Genomic DNA, 19,745 nt, shown 5'->3' with positions numbered 1-19,745 from the left:
TTCTAATTGAACTTGTGAATACTCTACGCTTCTCTTTTCTTCAAGAAGAATTTATAGTATAGTATAATATATCACATCAGAGCTCGAGATAGGAGCGTCTAGAAAAAACTTTGACGCATGCGCAACCCTCTCCTTTTTCTCGAGTCTCAACATCCTTTTTTCATTGTGGTGACCAAAACTAAATGCCGTCCAAGTGTGGACTTACCAAGGCATTATAAAGTGGTATTAACACTTCATGTGATCTTGATTCTATCCCGCTGTTACTGCAGCCTAGAATCATATTGGCTTTTTTGGCAGCTGCTGTACACTGCTGGCTCTTATTTAAATGGTTGTCCACTAGGACTCCAAGATCCCTCACAGTTACTACTGTTGAGCAATATACCGCATATACTGTACCTGTGAATTTTGCTTTTCTTGCCTAAATCTAGAACCTTACTTTTTTCACTCTTGTATTTCATTTTATTTGATAGCACCCAATGTTCAAATCTGTCAAGATCCTTCTGTATTTGAACCTGTCTTCTGGAGATTAGGCTATTCCTGTCAGTTTGGTGTCATCTGCAAATTTGTCCCCTCGTCCAAGTCATTGATGAAGATGTTGAAGAGTACTGGGCCTAAAACAGAGTCTTGGGGTATTCCAGTGCATGCATCCCTCCATGTAGTTGCAGGTAAAAGTTATTTGGTTGTTTGGTTTTCAAATATGATAGGGTTTTATATGCTTCCTTTTTAATATTAGATTTGTTTCGCTATAATATTGTTTTTATTATTGTTGTGAGCCGCCCCGAGTCTTCAGAGAGGGGCGGCATACAAATCTAATAAATTATTATTATTATTATTATTATTATTACTATTATTATTAACTTTTTTTAAAATGCCAAAAAAATAGGAAGATGGTTAGCCTTTAAATTAAAAAAGAATAAATTGATAAGTAAATTAGAAGATGAGAAAGGATGTATACATTTTAAAATGAGATTAAAAAATAATTGAAGAAGTTAATGAAAAATTATATGATTAAAAAAAACTCAAAGTAAAAGATAATTTGGGAAGAGATAAATTACCAAAAGTGCCAGAGAATATTAAAAATACGTTTAATGAAAAAATAAATGATGGAGTTGATGAAGGTGGTAAAAACATTACCAGCAGATATTTAAAAATTCTTGCAAAAAATATTAAATGTATCAATGTTATGCGAGTTAGGGCATTTTCCACTTTCCTTTTCTCTCCAACTATAAATTTAATCCTGAGAAATGTGAGAGTAAACTAAATTAGGCCAAAATTCCAACAATAAATTTCTCACCTACATTTTCAATGGGAGTATATTAAAAAAAATTCAAGACTTCTCTAAATTCTTGAAATGTTGTCTCATGTGAATTTCCTTTAAAGATTTCTCCATGGTGTGAGTCTGCTGGTGTCTCACCAGGCTGGAATTATAACTAAACCCTTTCCCACAAAAAGGACATTCAAATGGTTTCTCTCCTGTGTGAGTCCTCTGGTGTTCCACCAAGCTCCAACTCTGACTAAAACTTTTTCCACACTCAGGACATTCAAAGGGTTTCTCTCCTGTGTGAGTCCTCTGGTGTTTCACCAGACTGGAATTATGACAAAAATCTTTTCCACAGTCAGGACATTCAAAGGGTTTCTCTCCTGTGTGAGTCCTCTGGTGTTGCACCAGTTTGGAATTCTCACTAAAACTTTTCGCACAGTCAGGACATTCAAAGGGTTTCTCTCCTGTGTGAGTTCTCTGGTGTTGCATCAGTTTGGAATTCTCACTAAAACTTTTTCCACAGTCAGGACATTCAAAAGGTTTCTCTCCTGTGTGAATCCTCTGGTGTTGCACCAGTTTGGAATTCTCACTAAAACTTTTCCAACAGTCAGGACATTCAAAGGGCTTCTCTCCTGTGTGAGTCCTCTGGTGTGTCACTAGGTGGGAACTCTGACTAAAACTTTTCCCACAGTCAGGACATTCAAAGGGTTTCTCTCCTGAGTGAGTCCTCTGGTGTTGCACCAGGTTGGAACTGCGACTAAAACTTTTCCCACAGTCAGGGCATTCAAACGGTTTCTCTCCTGTGTGAGTCCTCTGGTGTTGTACCAGGTTGGAATTATTAATAAAAGCTTTCCCACAGTCAGGGCATTCAAAGGGTTTCTCTCCTGTGTGAGTCCTCTGGTGTTGCACCAAGTGGGAACTCTGACTAAAACCTTTCCCACAGTCAGGGCATTCAAAGGGTTTCTCTCCTGTGTGAGTCCTCTGGTGTTGCACCAAATTGGAATTCTTACTAAAACTTTTTTCACAGTCAGAACATTCAAAAGGTTTCTCTCCTTTGCGAGTCCTCTGGTGTTTCATGACTGAAATTGTGATTGCATTTTATTATATTCATTTTATTATATGCACATTCAAATGTTTTCTCTTTTTTGCGAGTCTTGGGTGCTTCACTAGACTGGAATTCTCTATTTGAAATTTTCCTCACAGAAAGGATATTCAAATGGTTTTATTCCTGTGTCTGCATCCTTTAGTGTCTCATGACCTGAGAATTTCTATTGAAATGTTCACACAATCTGCATAGTCATATATTTCCACACTCATGTGTTTTCTGGTGTACCACCATGTTGCCATGTTCACTAAAGACTTAATACATCGGGAGTTATTTTGTGGCTTCCCTTTTGTGTAGTTTGTTCCAAGAATCACAAGGGAACTGTTCTGACCAATTTTTGCTACATTGAGAGAGTGTGCATGGCTCTTCTCCTGTCTAGATCCTCCTCATTGCAATATCTTGTTTTCCACAGCTGAGTTCATCAAAAATATGTACAATGTCTTGTTTAGTGGTGCTTTCATTCAAGACATTTTCTTCCTCACCGGGAGAGGCCTGCATTCCTGTGTGCTCTACGTCGCTTTACTATTGACCTTTTCCTCTCAACTGACTTCCAGATATCTCCCTTTTTTGCTGATGGAGGAAAAACCATGTAACGTATCCTTGAGTTCTGCATAATCTGCTTATTTGAGCTTGAAATGTTTCTTGATTTTCTCTCTCTTGTCTAACAGCTTCTGAAAGAGGGGGAGAATTGTATGTTTTTCCAAAAGAAATGGAAAATATTTTGATTTTCTTCCCTTTTCAATATTGCTTGTTATTTACAATTGTCCTGAGTGGTCTTATTGCCATCCTCTTTGTCTGTAAGATTCAGAGAAAAGGAGAATTTTAATTGTTTATAAAATAGATATCATTTGAAAAAAGAAAAAAGTATATATTACAATCAATAAATCAAAAATGCCCCCCTCAGTGTTCCCTCTAATTTCTTTTTTTTGGGGGGGGGGGGCGGAAAAGTATAGTGTCTGAGCGGCAGTCCCTTCAGGACTGGGCGGCACAGAAATAATAAATAAATAAATAAATAAACAAGCAAACAAACAAACAAAAACCCCACCCTGTTTTGCCTCAGAGAATTTTAAAATAAAATACTGTACTGTGTGTCTATAACAGTGAGCTGATAATAGGGCAACTCTATCAATATCAAAATGCCACTTAAATAGTTGAGCTACTTTCAAACTAGATTTTGATTTTCTTTCTCCCTTCCTTACTCCCATTCTTTTTCTTTCTCTTTTCCTTCCTCTCTTTTTTCTATCTGTTTCTCTCTCTTCCTCTCTCTCTCCTTCCCTCTCTCTCTTTCCCTCTCGGCTTCTGGGCAGGTTTGGAAAACTCTGAGTTGATGATGATTTTTAAGTGAGCGATGCTCACTGCTCAGCTTAGAGGGAACTATGGCCCCCATACTAATCACTTACGTTATTTATGATTCAGAGAAGATTTATGCATGGTATGTCTGTGTGTGTGACTGTTAGCATATGGGGTTTTTAAAATATTTAAATATTTTAAATTTGTCTGATTGCTTATGATTTGTTTTTACATGTTGTGAGCCGCCCCGAGTCTTCGGAGAGGGGCGGCATACAAATCTAAGTAATAAATAAATAAATAAAATAATAAATCGAGATCCATGTTCAAATATCCATTCAAATTCAGTTGTTTAATTTGATCAATCAAGCATTCTTAGCAATGCAAAGGACTATCATCAAAGATATCTTGAACTGCTGGGGATATATTATTGTAGATAACATGCTTCTCTGAAGATAGGACAGGGGCAGGTCTCATGGTGGAATGCAATTGGGGGTGGGAGAGTGGGTGGGGTGGAACAGAGGGTGCAAGTGTGTGGTTGGCTGTGAGACAGGCATCTTACCTGTACTGCAGTTTAGCAGCTCTGTGTGTCTCTCAGCTGGTCCCTTTACAGAAAAAAAGAGTTGGCCTTTTGCGGGTCCCGTGGACTAAACAATGTTGTCTGGCGGGCCCCAGGGGAACAGCCTTCTCTGTGGCGGCCCTGGCCCTCTGGAATCAACTCCCTCCAGAGATTAGAACTGCCCCCACCCTCCTTGTCTTTCATAAATTGCTTAAGACCCACGTGTATCGCCAGGCATGGGGGAATTGAGACATCTCCCCCAGGCTTTTATATTTTTATGTATGGTATGCGTGTGTTCCATGGTTTTTAAATGATGGGGTTTTTAGATGCTTTTTAATCTTAGATTTTTTTACATTGTAACACTGTTATTATTATTGTTGTGAGCCGCCCAGAGTCTTCGGAGAGGGGCGGCATACAAATCTAATAAATTATTATTATTATTATTATTATTATTATTATTATTATTATTATTATTATTTCTATTTCGTTAACATTTGTTTTTCTGAAATCCAATACTTTGGTTGCAGTATAAGATTGCTCACAATCAGTTTTTACAACCTGGCTCAATAGCAGTAACTATCAGATGGATCTTGAAGTCCTACCCTTTGGAGAGGGGCAGCATACAAATCTAATAAATAATAATAATAGTAATAATAATAATAATTATTATTTTTAGTGAACAATCCCCTAAAAAGAGTCAACTGTGTGATTGCAGTGGCCATAAAAGCTAATGCAATCCTAGGCTGTATTAACACAGGGGTAGATTTAAGATCATGAGAAGTGTTCATATCAATTTATAATGCTTTAGTAAGATCACACTTGGATAACTGTGACAAGTTTTGATTGCCACATTTTTAAAAAGATTGCAGAGAAGAGAAGTAGGGATGATTAGGGGGCTGGAGGCTAAAAGATGTAAAGAAGCGTTGCAGGAACTGGGTATGTCTAGTCCAGTGAAAGGAAGGACTAGGTTTGACATGAGAGCCATCTTCCAACACTTGAGGGGTCAAGAAGAAAGGGGTCAACTTATTTTGCAATGCACCAGAAGGCAAGACAAGAAGCAGCGGATGGAAAGTAACCCAGGAGAGAACCAACCAACAACTAAGGAGAATTTTCCTGACACTGAGAACAATTAACCACTTGCCAGAAATTGTATTGGGTCTCCTGCTTGTGCAGGGCGTCGGAATTGAAGACCGGCAAAGTCCCTCCCAACTCTCTCACAATCTCCAATGATGCAACAACCCACAACCTCTGGAGGGAAGCCATTCCCAGAGAATCAACCTTAACTTGAGACTTTTTCAATCTTCCCACCAGCAGAAAATTGCAGCCACCAGTTTCACAGCGTGCAGCACCAGTGGGATTAAATTTGGGCAGGAGAGGAACCTGCAGCACCAGCAGTTGACGCGCTCCATCCCGGTTGCCTCTCTGCTTCCAGGCCGTGGAGGGAACCAAACAGCCCGACTTTCTCCCGGACACCCCAGCCCCTTCCCTCAACTCACCTTCCAGCTGCTGCTTCGATCCTCGGAACAGCACAAAAGCCGCTCTGCACCCCACCTCCCTCCCATGAGTCTTCCGGAAGAGGAAGTTCCTCTGCGTTTCTTTTCTCTTCCGATCTTTTCTAGAAATTCGGTGCTCGATGGTTTTAAGTCCTCTATTAGGCACGTTTCAGGCACAGATGTTGCCTATCTGACTGCCATCTCCTGAGAGCGGAAGAAAAACACTCTTGTCCCGTCTTTACCTAAGGCGTTTATAAGATGTTTTTACTGTATAAATGCTGTCAAATCGTTTTTCACTTCTAACAACTAGCCTAGTGAAATGTGATGCCTGCATAAATGCACCAGAGTGCCTTCCGACCCCGTCCTATTGTCTCTCCTATATCCGATATAGCTTCTCTTCTATCCTTATATCTTTCTTCTATTCTCTCAATTATTTTATCCTATATTCTCTTCTATTCTTTATCTAATTCTATTTCCTCGAAGGTGTCCTTTATTACCTTCATTGTGTTTTATTGTGTATTGGACAAAATAAATAAATACATAAATAAATACTTGGCTTACCAAGATTAGATATGTGCTGAGCCCTAAATTTATTTTATTTTTTTTAAAAGATTTTTTAAAATTGAATTTAAAACAAAGCAACGTAGAAAATACAAAATATACACATCTACAAGACCAACCTACAAAGAGGGGGGTGGGGCAAATGGGGAAATATTTCCCCCTAAATGAATTTTTTTAAAGGAAATATTTTAATTTTATTTATTTTTCAAAACATGAACATGATAGATAAACAAAAGCAAAATAGGTATAGGTAAATTTAGACAATAGTACAGCGGGACAGGGATTGTAGGCACAGTGGTGCACTTATGAACGCCCCTTACAGACCTCTTAGGAAGGGGGTGAGGTCGACTGTAGTCTAGGAAATATTTCTGGAGTCTTTCAATTGTAAATGTTCATGAAGGTTTAAAGAATGGCACAATCATCTTTGTTAAGGATGACTCTCAGTGAAAATCAAAACCTCTCCACAGCCCAAGACTGATTTCAGAGTAGGAAGTGACCTTGTAGGTCTTCTAGTCCAACCCCCTGCTTTGGCAGGAAACCTACACTACTTCAGACAAATGGTTATCCAACATCTGCTTAAAAACGTCCAGTGTTGGAACACTCACAATTTTTGGAAGCAATTTGTTCCACTGATTAATTGTTCTAACTGTCAGGAAATTTCTTACTTCTAAGTTACTTCTATCCTTGTTTAGTTTCCACCCATTGCGTCTTATTCTACCCTCAGGTGCTTTGGAGAATAGACTCCCTTTTCTTTGTGGCATCTCCTGAGATATTGGAACACTGCTATCATGTCACCCTTGGCCCTTCTTTTCATTAAACTAGACATACCCAGTTCCTGCAATCGTTCTTCATATGTTTTAGCCTCCAGTCCCCTAATCATTTTTGTTGCTCTTCTCTGCACTTTTTCTAGAGTCTCAATCAACGCACAAAGGACAAAACATACATATCTACAAGACCAACATAGAAAAAAAAGGGGGTATTTTCTCCTAAATTTACTCGCTGCAGCCATTACGGGCCCACAGAGTTTTCCTTCTCCAGGTCCTGTCCAACAAACAATGCCGGCTGGCGGGACCTCTGGGAAGAGCCTTCTCCATGGTGGTTCCGACCCTTTGGAACCACCTGCTACTAGAGATCCGCATTACCTCTTCCCTACCGGTCTTGCGGAAAGCCATTAAGACCTGGCTTTTCCGGCAGGCCTGGAATTATTGATATTATTGATTTTTATTTTTAAATTTTAACTGTTTTTGTTTTTGTTGCATTTATTCTGATTGTTAGCTGCTCAGAGTCCTCAGAGCAGCATATAAATACTATTATTATAATTATATAACAACAATAATAATATCCTTGTGAAACATAGAAGATTGACGGCAGAAAAAGACCTCATGCCCTTACACTATTTCCTGTATTATATCTTAGGATGGATATATCTTTATGCCAGGCATGTTTAAATTCAGGTACTGTGGATTTACCAATCATGTCTGCTGGAAGTTTGTTCCAAGCCTCTACTATTCTTTCAATAAAATAATATTTTCTCATGTTGCTTCTGTTCTTTCCAGAACTAATCTCAGATTGTGCCCCCTTGTTCTTGTGTTCACTTTCTTATGGAAAACACTTCCCTCCTGAACTTTATTTAACCCTTTAACATGTTTAAATGTTTCAATCATGTCCCCCCTTTCTGTCCTCCAGACTATAAAGATTGAGTTTATTAAGTCTTTACTGATAGGTTTTATGCTTAAGACTTTCCACCATTTTTGTACCCTGTCTTTGGACCCGTTCAATTTTGTCAATATCTTTTTGTAGGTGAGGTCTCCAGAACTGAACACAGTATTCCAAGTGTGGTCTCACCAGCGCTCTATATAGCGAGATCACAATCTCCCTCTTCCTGTTTGTTATACCTCTAGCTATGCAGCCAAGCATTCTACTACTTACTTTCCCTACCGCCTGACCGCAATGTTCATCCATTATGAGACTGTCAGAAATCACTACCCCTAAATCCTTCTCTTCTGAAGTTTTTGCTAACACAGAACTGCCAATACAATACTCAGATTGAGGATTCCTTTTCCCCAAGTGCATTATTTTACATTTGGAAACATTAAACTGCAGTTTCCATTGCTTTGACCATTTATCTAGTAAAGCTAAATCATTTACCATATTGCAGACGCCTCCAGGAATATCAACCCTATTGCACACTTTAGAGTCATTGGCAAATAGGCAAACCTTCCCTACCAAACCTTCCCCTATGTCACTCACAAACATACTAAAAAGAATAGGACCCAGAACAGACCCTTGTGGCACACTGCTTGTAACCTGTCTCTGCTCAGAATACTCGCCATTAACAATAACTCTCTGATGTCTACGCTTCAGCCAGCTGCAAATCCACTGAACTATCCAGGGATTAAGAGATGATTTATGCTTGAAGTAATGTCCACAGATTGGATAATTCAAAGATTTCTCAATGGTGTGAGTCCTCTGGTGTCTCAACAGACTGAAATTATAACTAAAACCTTTCCTGCAAAAAGGAAATTCAAATGGTTACTTTCCTGTGTGAATCCTATGGTGTACGAGGTTGCAATTCTGACTGAAACCTTTCCCACAGATAGGACATTCATTATTTTTTCTATTTTTAAAAATCTTTTTCACAAACTTTACATTTATACATATACCATATCAACATGTTACAAACTTGTACATTTTTCCAATATATCATAAACAAATATCCTAAATTGGCACTGTTACTTTTACCTCCCATCTGTTTTCCTTCTATATTACTAGCTTTTATATATTTTATAGCTTTTATAGATTACTATGTTACTAGCCTCCCTCTATCTCCTATTCCCTTCACCTTTTCTCCTTGTTACCTTCTTCCCTCCTACCTCGCTCTTCTTCCTTTTTAAAAAAAATATTTTTTATTGATTATAAAAAAGAAAAAAAACAAATAAAGGCCACATTTCAGCCGACCAGGAAGGACGTCTTCGTGACGTCAAAGCTTCGCCCATGGAATTCCCTATTGGGATTCCCCACCTCCTCCCCAGCCTCCAGATCGGCTCAGTGGCGCTGCCCGGCTGTAACCTTCTGAAACAGCCGGGCGCTTCTCGGCAGCCTCCAGAACCCGAACCTGAACTTTTGCCAAACTTCCGGGTTCAGGTTTGGGAGAACGCGGAGAAGTCCCCCTGCTGTTTAAGAAGGTGACAGGCAGGCGACGGCGCTTCCCGGCGGCCTCCCGAACCCGAACCCAAAAAGTTCGGGTTCGGGAGAACGCCAAGGAGCCCTCTGGCTGTTTAAGAAGGTGACAGGCAGGCGGCGGCGCTTCTCGGCGGCCTCCCAAACCCGAACCCGAAAAGTTTGGGTTCGGGAAAACGCGGAGGAGCCCCCTGGCTCTTTTAAAGGTGACAGCCGGGCGATGGCGCCCAGCGGAGCACCATTTTGCGATTTTTGTCCTCCCTTGCACGCATTAATCGCTTTTACATTGTTTCCAATGGGAAACATTGTTTCGTGTTACGAACTTTTCACCTTACGAACCTCCTTCCAGAACCAATTAGATTTGTAAGACGAGGTATTACTGTATCTGATTTTTTAAATGATCTTTATTTTTAATAGATTTTCTAGCTTAGTATTTTGTACTTGAGACATATTTTTTGTAATTATTTTTGTTATTTATTTATTTATTCTTAACCCAGTTATTTCCCCAAATGTTTCAATTTCCTTGATCAAGGATAAAGAAGAAATCAAGTGCTTCGTATTTTTTTCAGTAGGGTTTCCAAGGCTAAGATAAATATCAAAGGTGCCAAAGGGCAACCTTGATGGACACCTTTCCTTATATTGATTTGAGAAGTGATCTCAGTATGCCGCCCCCTCTTCGGAGAGGGGCGGCATACAAATCTAATAAATCTAATTAATAATAATAATTATAATATTTAAGATGATTTTAGCTGATTGTTTAGAATAAATGGATTTTATTAGGTTTATAAAGTTATCTCCAAATTTCATTTCCTCGAGCTGGTTTATAAAGAATTTCAAATATATACTATTGCAAGCTTTCTGAATATCCACAAAAATTAACCCTAATTGTTTATTTGTTCTTTTGTCGTAAAATTCCAATATACCCAAAATGATTCTTGTATTGTTTGAGATATTTCTTCCCGGAAGGAAGCCCTTCTGACCAGGGTGTATGATTTTATTTAATTAAAAAAAAAATCTCTCTGCCATGATGGAAGCCAATAATTTGTAGTCTGAGTTCAATTAGGATATGGGTCTATAGTTTTGTATATAATGAGTATTCCTTCTATGAATTTGGCAGGTTTCTGGTTTCTAAGATGTTGTTATAAAGTTCCAACAGCATAGTCTCAAATGTCTTGTGCATTTTTTAATAAATTTCAATAGGGATACCATCCGGTCCAGGGGATTTATTATTTATTATTTTTCTGATTGTTTAGAGCGTTTCTTAACTCTATGTTACTTATTTTATTGTTTAACATTTGCCTGTCTTCTTTGGATATACATTATTGTTCTGTTTTTATATATGCTGTGAGCCGCCCCAAGTCCTCGGAGAGGGGCGGCATACAAATCCAATTAAATAAATAAATAAATAAATAAATAAATAAATAAATAAATAAAGTTACTAAAGATAGGTTTTCTGTATAGTTGTTTATCAAATCTGAATTAGGGTTTCCTGCATTATAAAGTTCCTCATAAAAGGCTAGGGTGATCTGTTTTTCAACCTGTGTGCCGAGGCACACTAGTGTGCCGCGAGACATGGCCAGGTGTGCCGCAAGGCGGCTCCTGCAAGTGGGAGCCCCAGGGTTGAGGCTTCAGCCCTGGAGCTCCCACTTGCAGAAGCCGCCCCCCGGCTATTGCCCGCCGCCGCCGCCACTACCCGCGCACCCCAAAATACCCCCCCCTGCATGCCCTTTTCCATGGGCGCGCAGTCCCCATCCCCCTGCCAGCCCGTGGGGGTCGGGGGGCGGGGAGGCACCGGCAGTAGAAGGCGCTGCCCCCGCCCGATCTGCTCCCTCTCCTCCTCTTCCGCTGAAAGAAACGCGCGGAAGCTGCCTGCTTGAGCCTCGCGTTGCTCCACCCCGCTTCGTCCTGCTTGTCATCCTCTGTTGTGTTTTCGGTGGGGGAGCGGCGGGAAAGCCCTGTGCCGGCCAGGAAAGCCGGGTTTGCTTTCCGCCTTTTAAACACGCTGCTTTCCTGCACCTCTTTCCTGGGGGGGGGAGTGGCATCAGCGCCACCCCTCTACGAGCAGCAAAAGCCTCAGCGACGTTTGGCTGTCGGGGAGGTAGGGAGGAGAAAATCCTACCCCCTCCACGAGCAGCAAAAGCCTCAGCGACGGATCGCGCCGTTTGCCTTTCGGCTCAGTCACAGAGGCTTTTGCTGCTCGTGGAGGGGGGGTTGGCGGTGCCGATGCCAAATGCTTTCCCTCCGCGGTGGGGGGTGCAGGGCAGGCACAGTCAGCCCCAGGAGACAAAGAGGGAATGAGAGAAAGGAAAGAGACAGAAAGGGAGGGAGAGAAAGAAAAGTGAGAGATAGAAAGGATAGAGAGAAAGGGAATGAGAGAAAGGAGAGAGAAAGGGAGGGAGAGAAGGAAAGAGTGAGAGATAGAAAGGATAGAGAGAAAGAGGGAATGAGAGAAAGGAAAGAGATAGAAAGGATAGAGAGAAAGAGGGAATGAGAGAAAGGAAAGAGAGAGAAAGGGAGGGAGAGAAGGAAAGAGTGAGAGATAGAAAGGATAAAGAGAAAGAGGGAATGAAAGGAAAGAGACAGAAAGGGAGGGAGAGAAGGAAAGAGTGATAGAAAGGATAGAAAGAGGGAATGAGAGAAAGGAAAGAGACAGAGAGAGAAAGAAAATAAGAGAGAGAACGAGAGAGAGCAACAGAGAGAGAAAGAACAAGACAGAGAAAGCATGAGAGAAAGAACAAGAGAGAGAAAGAAAATAAGAGAGAGAATGAGAGAGAGAGAGAGAAGGAAAGCAAGAGAGAAAAAGAGATAGCAAGAGAGAAAGAAAGCAAGACAGATAGGGAGAGGAAAGGAGAGCGAGAGAAATGAGAACAAAAAGGGGAGAAAAAAGGAGAAATGAAATAATGATTGAGGCAGAGAATGAGAGGAGAAACAAAAGAGAGAGAGAGGTGATTTTTGAAGCATATGGTAAAAAGCATCCAAATAATAAGAAAAAAAACCCAGCCCACACCTGTTTTTGAAAAGAATAAAAGAGAAAAAAAACCCAGCCCTCAACTGGTTTTGGAAATGGTTCGAGTGTGTATACACACACACACACATAAGGGGGGGAGAGAGAGAGGGATAGAAAAAGAGAAGTGAGAGGGAGAAGGAATGAGGGAAAAAGGGAGGAAGAGAGAGAAATGAGAAACATGAGAGAGAAAAGGGGGAAAGACAGGAGAAGTACCCAGAAATGAGACAGTGGTATAAATTTCAGGAGGGATGATTGATGATTGACTGTATTTATAAGGGGATGTTACATGGGATTGTATATATGAGGGGGTTATTTATTTATGTATGTATGTATGTATGTATGTATGTATGTATTTATTTATTAGATTTGTGTCATTTTGGTTGGTGGTGTGCCCCAGGATTTTGTAAATGTAAAAAATGTGCCGCGGCTCAAAAAAGGTTGAAAATCACTGGTATAACGCATCTGTTTATTGTTCTGCATTTTGTTTTGCTAATTTGTGGGACAGCCACCTTCCTGGCTTATTTCCAAATTGGAAAAAAATTGCTTTACTTTTTTTATTTTACAAGCGAGTTCCTCTTGGGTTATTAAATTTATTTTATGCTTTACTAAATTTTATTGTCCTCATATTTTGTTACTTTCTGGTTTATTTTGGAGGTCTTTCTCGAGTTTTCCTAATTCAATGTTTAGAGTTTTCAAGGTATTTTCTTTTCTTTTTTTCTTTTTTGACGAATAAGCAATTGTTATGCCTCGGAGATATGCCTTCATTGTATCCCAAACATTTTGAAGAGAAGTATTCCCATTGTTATTTATCTGATAGAATAAATTTATTTCTTTTATCATGGTTTCATTGTAGTTTTTATCTTTGGTAAGTGTCAGGTTTAAGGTCCATCTTTGATTTGTTCTTCTGCTTAAATCTCACCATTTTAACAATACAGGGTTATGATCTACCCATGTGTTAGGTAAGATTTCTATGTTTGTAATGTCATTTATTAATCCTACACTGGCCCAGGCCAAGTCTATTCTTGACCATGATTTGAAAGTGTGGGAATAGAATGTATATTGCCTATTGTTAGGATAGAAATATTTCCAAACATCTTTTATCTCACATTCTGATTTCAGTGTATCAAATGTTGCTGGCAGTTCCTTCCTCCATTTATTTTTTTTAGGACTTTTATTTCTATCACTTACTGCATTGAAATCACCAATTATAAGTATATTGTCTGTAGAAATTTCCTGTATTTTTTTATGTAAATTAAGAAAAAAATGAAGACTGGTTAATTGAATGACCATATATTGCAATTATTGTTATTTTTTTATTTCCGTTTTGTATTTGTAATATCACAATTCTTCCATTTTCGTCATTATAAATTAATTTTTGGATTAAGTTTCCGTTTTACATATATGGCTACACCTCTTTTCTTAACTGAAGAGAGACACAAAGAAAGCCCCCAACCTAGGGAAGGATAGTACATCAGCTTGTTATTTTTTTTAATGTGAGTCTCTTGAAGACAAATTATATATAAATTTTGATTAATCAATTTTTTTGGCTTCTGCTCTTGCCCTGGTTATAGGTCCTTGTTGCTTGCTTTTTATCTTGGCTTTCCCTCAGTCTATCTTCTTTGTCCAATAAATTTTCCTCAGAACTTAGTAACTCGAGATGATCTTTCTCTCTCTCCCTGTCTTTCTTTCTTTCTTGGTCTTATATATTTTTAACATGACGATCAAATAATTCTTTTGCTTCATCCTCGGTGGTAATTTTGTATTTTTTATCCAAGAAATTTATAACCATTCCTTCCGGAACTAGCCATCTAAAGGGTATCTTGTGTCTGTTAAGTTTTGTTGATAGGTAATGATATTTGCTTCTTTTCTCCCTCACTCTTCAGGGAATTTGTCGCAACACTATTATTTCTCTTCCTCTGAAGGTATTATCTTTGGAAAGGTTGTATATTTCATCTCTTACAGATATTTTCGTAAAGCGAACATGAATTTCCCTTGGGAGTCTATTTCTTTGGGCAAAGCCCATACTAACTCTGTATATCTCATCTATGACTTCTGATACTTCCTGCACTGTTCTCTGTTATGATTGCTAATAAATCAAAAATAATTTGGGGAAGGAGTCTCTTGACTCCTCAACATTTAGAATTCTTAAGAAAGCTGCCTTCTCAAGTTCCGGTTTTATAATTGCCTCTTCTAGGGTTTTATTTACATATTCAGTTCTACTTTCTGTAAATTGCAGCCTTGTCTCTATTCTTTCATTGTGTTCTTCAATTATTTGTATTTTTTGCTTATTATCTCTAATCGTGTCTTGAATAGTTTCCATCCTAGCATCTAGCCAACCTACCCTTTGATCATTTTTAAAAATTTCTTCCTTCGTCCCTGTCAGTTTTATAATTTCGGTGTATCGACTCTTGCACCCTGATCATTATTTTTTGTATTGCTGTTAAAGTTGAAAGAGTCGGTGCGTCCTGCTATCCTGTAGTCTTATCACTTGGAGTTTGAGGGGTTAATGGAGGTGCAGTTGTTTTCTTCCATTGCTGACTTATCATATATTCTTCTTACCAGGCTATTTCAGTCAATAGGAAAAGGTTAAAAAAAAAGGGAGTTCAAAAAAGTTGAAAAACAATTCAAAATTGTGTTCATTTATATATTTATATATTTATTAGATTTGTATGCCGCCCCTCTCCGTAGACTCGGGGTTCACAACACAATAAAACAATTTATAATAAATCTAATAATTTAAAAAACATTTTAAAAATTTCATTATTAAGCAGACATACATACAAACATACCATACATAAATTGTATAGGCCCGGGGGAGATATCTCAATTCCCCCATGCCTGGCGACAAAGGTGGGTTTTAAGGAGTTTACAAAAGGCAAGGAGGGTGGGGGCAGTTCTAATCTCCGGGGGAGCTGGTTCTAGAGGGTCGGGGCTGCCATAGAAAAGGCTCTTCCCCTGGGACCCACCAGATGACATTGTTTAGTCGACGGGACCCGGAGAAGGCCAACTCTGTGGGACCTAATTGGTCACTGGGATTCGTGCGGCAGAAGGCAGTCCTGGAGATATTCTGGTCCGATGCCATGAAGGGCTTTATAGGTCATGACATAGTCTTGTCAACAGTCAGGAGAGGGGAGTAAGAAAAAAAAAGATGAAGGCAAAAATAGAAAGAGTGGGGGGTTTGTCTTCCGGTTTGGCACAGGAAATATCACCAACTTTAAGTGTGCTGTCTTTCTCCAACTTTCCTTTAACTACATCCACATACAATCTGCAACATTCCATAAAGAAACTTTCTTTCCCTTCCTGCCATCTTATAAATTTACTTTCCACACTTTTGTAATTTTGTAAAGAGTCACAATGGGGATTTCCAGCAGAGCGTTTGATTTCTTGCTGGATTGAGCTGTCTTATTTCTGCCTATCCCCCCAGTTCTTTAACAGAGCTTCAGATCACAGCCTTCAAAGAACAGTCGCCGCTTACTCTACGTCAGGCAAAACTCCACCTCCGTCTCAGAAAAAATAATTAGCAGAAAGGGTTCTTTCCAAGTTCACCTCGATAAATGACAATCCATCCAAATTCCTCCAAGACTTTTCACGATCTTACAGTCTCGCCATTTCCAGCCGCTTCTCTCATTCGTTCCTTCAATGGCGTCGGTTTGCCACATCTCCGGATCGGCCAGAGCCGATCTCTTTCACTCTCGACCCTAAGGTATCCTCCACTGTCCAGAGAGCAGACCTGCTTCTCCGTGGGCACAGGATCTTCCCTTTGGGATCGCAATTCCTTCAGACTTACAATCGCCTTCTGGCAGTCAAAAAGAAAGAAAAAGTCGAAGCAGCCCCAAGGAGGACACAGACCGCCCACCTGTCAATGTGGCACCAAAACTGGAAGTCAGACTCGCTCGCCTTCCAGTGTGAATCCTCTGGTGCATCATCAGGTGGGAACTCTTACTAAAACTTTTTCCAGTCAGGACATTCAAGGGGTTTCTCTCCTGTGTGAGTCCTCTGGTGTTGCACCAGGCTGGAATTATGACTAAAATTTCTCCCACAGTCAGGACATTGAAAAGGTTTCTCTCCCGTGTGAGTCCTCTGATGTGCCACCAGGTTGGAACTCGTATGAAAACTTTTCTGACAGACAGGACATTCAAAGGGTTTCTCTCCTGTGTGAGTCCTCTCATGACTCACCAGGTGGGAAATCTGACTAAAACTTTTCCCACAGTCAGGACATTCAAAAGGTTTCTCCCCTGTGTGAGTCCTCTGGTGTGCCACCAGATGGGAACTCTGACTAAAATTTTTCCCACAGTCAGGACATTCATAAGGTTTCTCCCCTGTGTGAGTCCTTTGATGTGCCACGAGGTGGGAACTTTGACTAAAACTTTTCCCACAGTCAGGACATTCAAAAGGTTTCTCTCCTGTGTGAGTCCTCTGGTGTGCCACCAGGTGGGAACTCTGACTAAATTTTTTCCCACAGTCAGGACATTCAAAGGTGTTCCCATCTGTGTGAGTCCTCTTGTGTATCACGAGGCTGGAATTATGACTAAAACATTTCCCACAGTCAGGACATTTAAAGGGTTTCTCTCCTGTGTGAGTCCTCTGATGTGCCATCAGGTGGAAACTCTGACTAAAGTTTTTCCCACAGTCAGGACATTCGAAAGGTTTCTCACCTGTGTGAGTCCTCTGGTGTATCACAAGGCTGTAATTATCACTAAAACCTTTCCCACAGTCAGGACATTCAAAGGGTTTCTCTCCTGTGTGAGTCCTCTGGTGTCTCAGCAGGTTGGAACTCGAAATAAAACATTTCCCACAATCAGGACATTTAAAAGGTTTCTCACCTGTGTGAATCCTCTGGTGTCTCACCAGGCTGGAATTATCACTAAAACTTTTCCCACAGTCAGAACATTCAAAGGGTTTCTCTCCTGAGTGAGTCCTCTGGTGTGTCACCAGGTGGGAACCCTGACTAAAACTTTTCCCACAGTCAGGGCATTCAAAGGGTTTCTCTCCTGTGTGAGTCCTCTGGTGTTGCACAAGGTGGGAACTCTGACTAAAACCTTTCCCACAGTCAGGGCATTCAAAGGGTTTCTCTCCTGTGTGAGTCCTCTGGTGTGTTACCAGGCTGGAATTATCACTAAAACTTTTCCCACAGTCAGGACATTCAAAGGGTTTCTCTCCTGTGTGAGTGCTCTGGTGTTGCACCAGGTTGCAATTTTTACTAAAACTTTTCCCACAGTCAGGGCATTCAAATGGTTTCTCTCCTGAGTGATTCCTCTGGTGTTTCATGACTGAAATTGTGACTGAATTTTTTTACACAGTCAACACATTCTAATGTTTTCTCCTTTTTGTGAGTCTTGGGTGCTTCACTAGACTGGAATTCTCTCTTTGAAACTTTCCTCACAGAAAGGATATTCAAATGGTGTTATTACTGTGTGGGCATCCTTTTTAGTGTCTCATGACCTGAGAATTCTAATGAAATCTTCACACAATCTGCACAGTCATATGTTTCCTCCCTCATGTGTGTCTTCTGATGTACCACTATGTTGCCATGCTCACTAAAGACGTACCACATTGGAGTTCTTTTGTGGCTTCCCTCTTGTGTAGTTGGTTCCAAGACTCAAATTTCTGACCAGTTTTTGCTACATTGAGATAGTGTGCATGGCTCTTCTCCTGTCTAGCTCCTCAATGTATAAACAGCTGTGATTTGCAATCTCTTGTTTTTCCGTTAAAAATTTGCAATATTTCCAACGCTGGGTTCATCAAAAATATGGACAATGCCTTGCTTAGTGGTACTTTCATTCAAGCCATTTTCTTCCTCATAGGGAGAGGCCTGCATTCCTGTCTGCTGTACATGGGTTTATTATTGACTTTTTCATTTAAACTGACTTCCAGATATCTCGCTTTTTTCCTGATGGTAAAAAACCATGTAACATATCCTTGAGGTCTGCATAATCTGCTTATTTGAGGTTGAAATGTTACTTGATTTTCTCTCTCTTGTCTAACAGCTTCTGGAAAAGGAGAATCGTATGGTTTTCCAAAAGAAATGGAAAATATTTTGATTTTTCATTTGATTTTCTTCCCTTTTCAACGTTGCATGTTATTTACAATTGTCCCGAGTGCTCATTGCCATCCTCTTTGTCTGTAAGATTCAAAGAAAAGTAGAACTTTAATTATTTATAAAATAATTAGAAATCATTTGAAAAAGTATACATTACAATGAAAAAATAAAAAATGCCCCAATACTAATCACTTACATTATTTATGTTTCATAGAAGACTATCGAGATCCATGTTCAAATATCCATTCAAATTCAGTTGTTTAATTAGGTCAATCCAGCATTCTTAGCAATGCAAAGGACTAACACAAAAACTGCATTTGCATTTTTTGAATTCAAGGAGAAGGGGCATTTATAACTGGCTGTTACAGACAATTTTATTAGCAGTTTGTTTTCAAACACAGACCAATCAGATTAGGCTGGGGAAGGATTAGACTGGGAAGTATAAAAGGCAGGAAAAAGCCACTCTAATTTGCACTTCAGATCACAGAGAAGGAGAGGAAAGTAGTGGCCCGCGCGCCTAACGGCGCGCGAATCATATAACTATAAACCAAAATCAGCAAAGTTTGGTAGCAATAGGGGTTGTTGATTTTCCTGCTAAGTACTTGTATTTCAATACATTGTTAAGATGACTGGCTTGGTGCAGTGTAACATTTGTTTGGCTGTTGTCTTCCGTAGTACCTTGTGGAACTTGGGGTACTGCCCTCTTTGCATAAGGACATCTAGGTTAGATGGCGAGATCTCTAGATTGCAGTCCTTAGTTTGTAGCTTGCAGTCAGAAGTGGAAAGATTGTCCCAGCCACGTGCTGTAATGCAGCCATGTGTCCAGCCTCCACTTCCACAGCGACCCCCGAGGAGGAGGGCTGTGTGGACAACTGTCGGTTCAGGAAGATTGCGTTCAGTTGAGCAAAAACATAGCAATTTTGGTCTCTCTGTATCGAATTCCTATAGTGTTCTTGCGGATTTAAATAGTAAGGATGTTGGAGATATTAGCAAGGTCCCTCAGGCAGAGAATGAGGGGATGTTCAAAGGGGAAGTTGTCGTAAATGTCACCAAACCATCAAGTACAGTTAGTAGAAATAAAAAGAGGACACATTTTCTTGTGGGTGATTCGACCGTTAGAGGTGTTGATTTGGGACAGAGCAAGGATGTGGTTAAGGTGCAGAGGTGTCTCCCAGGGGCCACTGCCAGCAGGGACAGGAGGCGGATTACAAACATTGTTAAGACTGTGAGTAAAGGTAATAACGTTGATGTG

General features: G+C 40.0%; 1 pseudogene; it reads right to left on the bottom strand.

Moving 5' to 3' along the window:
* Positions 1 to 1,061: 1,061 nt before the first annotated feature.
* The window catches only part of LOC139159894 (zinc finger protein 850-like), a 31,916-nt pseudogene continuing 13,232 nt past the window's right edge, over positions 1,062 to 19,745 (bottom strand).

This window comes from Erythrolamprus reginae, chromosome 2, assembly GCF_031021105.1.
Source record: "Erythrolamprus reginae isolate rEryReg1 chromosome 2, rEryReg1.hap1, whole genome shotgun sequence".
Taxonomy (NCBI): Eukaryota; Metazoa; Chordata; class Lepidosauria; order Squamata; family Dipsadidae; genus Erythrolamprus; species Erythrolamprus reginae.
The sequence above is the reverse complement of the archived record's forward strand: the minus strand, read 5'-3'. Positions and strand labels throughout refer to the sequence as shown.